The 2609-nt window shown below is 46.2% G+C and overlaps 1 protein-coding gene across 2 annotated transcripts in view; it reads right to left on the reverse strand.

Moving 5' to 3' along the window:
* Nucleotides 1-1731, reverse strand: part of Mlkl (mixed lineage kinase domain like pseudokinase) — a 28136-nt gene extending 26405 nt beyond the window's left edge. For both annotated transcript variants that reach the window (XM_031341458.1, XM_031341457.1), the window contains exon 1: nucleotides 1245-1731. The gene's annotated coding sequence lies outside the window, so the exon portion shown is untranslated. The remainder of the gene's footprint in view (nucleotides 1-1244) is intronic.
* Nucleotides 1732-2609: the final 878 nt, after the last annotated feature.

Below are 2609 nucleotides of genomic sequence, written 5' to 3' on the forward strand. Positions count from 1 at the left end.
AAGAAAAAGAAAAAAAAAAAAAAGAGAGCACTGGTTGCTTTTCCAGAGGTTCTGAGTTCAAATCCCAGCAACCGTATAGTGGCTCACAACAATCTGCAATGGGATCTAATGCCCTCTTCTGGTGTGTCTGAGGATACTAACAGTGCACTCACATAAAACAAATTAAATACATCTTACCAAAAAAAAAAATAAAAATTAACCGAGCAGTCAAACTGAAACCAAGCAGTGAGCAATTAGTTTTCTTCGTCCCCAGGATTCCAGGGCAGGAGGGATCAATGTCAGTTTAACAACTGAGCCATCTCTCTAGCCTGTCAGGGCGTTCTTAAACAAAATCAATGGACTTTGGGGCCCAGCCATTCTCAGATGCTCATTCCAAGTCGTCAAGGTTCTCTCTTAGATGTCTGAGAGCAAAGGAGAAAATCTGGAAGTATTAATTTACTCTTACTCCCCTCCAATTAAAAAAAAAAAAAAGGTCAGACATCTTCTGGGCTTGGCGGCACAACTTTAAATCCAGTACTTGGAAGGCAGAGACAAGTATCTCTGAATTCAAGACCAGCCTGGACCATACAGTGAGTTCCAGGCCAGCCAGAACTACACAGTGAGATCCTGTTTCAATAAGCAAATAAATAGTCTAAAAAAAATCATATGCCCTTTTAAAAACATTACATTAGACTCCTCATGAAATGGGCCCTAGAAAAAGAAGAGGGCACTCAGACTTAAGAACTGGAATCAAGGCCGGGCATGCGCCTTTAATCCCAGCACTTGGGAGGTAGAGGCAGGCAGATTTCTGAGTTCGAGGCCAGCCTGGTCTACAGAGTGAATTCCAGGACAGCCTGGGCTACACAGAGAAACCCTGTCTCGAAAAAAAAACAAAACAAACAAAACAAAAAAAAAATGGAATCGTTCTGGGTGATGATGAAGTATGCCTTTAGTCTCAGCACTTGGCAATCAGGAGGCAGGCAGCAATTTCCAAGGTTCAGTGTAGCCGGAGGGAGTCACACAGAGAAACCCTGTCCTGAATTCTCACTTTCCCCCACCCCTCCCTCAAACCCCATAATCATCTGTGCTGGAAATTGATTGTGACTACCCGTCTACTCTAAGACTTGGGCACCTCAGGGCGGGTCCCCACCTTTTGCCTCTCCTCTAATCCCATTCCTCGATCTCCATCTTACTTGGGCAAAAGGTTAGCAGAGATCTCAGCAGAATGACAGCCCAATAGAGTTAGAGAATCGAAACTAACTCACCCTGAGTTCCAGGAAGTCCAATCTGTGATTCTGGGATTCTCCTGCTTCCTCCTGCCTTGCTACAGCTCACTGGAGTCTACGTGATCCTGATCGCGAGGGGCGCTCGCCCAGTCTATCCTGTGCTCAGTTTCTGTAGTATCAGTCTCCTGTCGCTCCCAGACCACGGTCTTCTGCCTCGATGACAATGTACGACAGGTTGGAGTAGGTCCCCGGTGTCCTGAGTCCCCTTCCTTAGTGCAGTCTTAATGCTTCCGCCTCCCGGAGGGACTCCACACCTGCCGCGTTCCCGCTTAAAGTCAAATTTGGACCAACTCAGCAGTGCCCCAGTGGAGCCCTCAAAACCACCCTGTCGGATAGCTGTTTCTGTTCAGAGTCCTCCTCCGGAAGCCAAGCCGCTGCCAGCTTGACACGCCTTCCTGGGGTGTCACCCCTGCTGGAGGTATGCCAGCTTCCTATCCCCCCCTCCCCGCGCTTTCTGAACAGCTTGCAGTTGAAGCCCTAGTTGGCTCTGGTTCTTCCCCCAAATCCACTAAATAGCTCCTCTGAGTTCTCCCAGGTTCTCTGCTTGGGGTCTTGAATTTGGGGATTGAGAAAATAAGGTTGCAGGGAGCCCCGATAACCACTGTATGGGGTAGCCTGGAAGTTCAGCAAAATTAAAAAAAAAAAAAAAAAAAAAAAAAAAGTGAGGCTGATGAAACAACTCAGTGAGCCTGATGACCTGAGTCATCTTCCTCTCCCGAGGCGAAGCGGAAGGAGAGAACTGATTCCTTCACATCCTCTGACTTCAGCATGTGCACAGGCCCTGGCACGCAAACACACGCACTCCATACCAGTAAATACATAAAAATGGGGGTAACCCCTAGAAGTGGTAAGGCGGTTCCTTTGGCTGCTTTGTGTTGAGTAGTCCTAGGGCAGGGGAGGGGGAGTAGTGGAGGAAGTTTAAGGGAGTGCGAACCTACCCAAGTGGGGGTCAATTCCTTTTTTTTTCCCCTCTAAGGTCATCTCCAAACTTTATTTTTTCAGGATGAATTTATTATTAAAGTCAGTTATTATTAAAGTCAGTTATATTCCCAGTTAGCCAGTATAAAAAATACCTTCCATTGGTCAGGTGGTGGTGTCACAAACCTTTAATCCCAGTACTCAGGATCTCTGTGAGTTCGAGGCCAGCCTGGTCTACAAAGCCAGTTCCAGGACAGCTAAAGCTATACAGAGAAACCCTATCTCAAAAATAAAAATAAAATAAAATTTAAAAAAGAAAAGGAAGGAAAGAAAGAAAGAAAGAGAGGAAGGAAGGAGGAGATGCCATTGTCTGACTCAGGCTAAACTGGGAAAGAATAGAAATAAAATTGTATGACCAGGCAGTGG

Source organism: Mastomys coucha, unplaced genomic scaffold (assembly GCF_008632895.1).
Source record: "Mastomys coucha isolate ucsf_1 unplaced genomic scaffold, UCSF_Mcou_1 pScaffold22, whole genome shotgun sequence".
Classification (NCBI taxonomy): domain Eukaryota; kingdom Metazoa; phylum Chordata; class Mammalia; order Rodentia; family Muridae; genus Mastomys; species Mastomys coucha.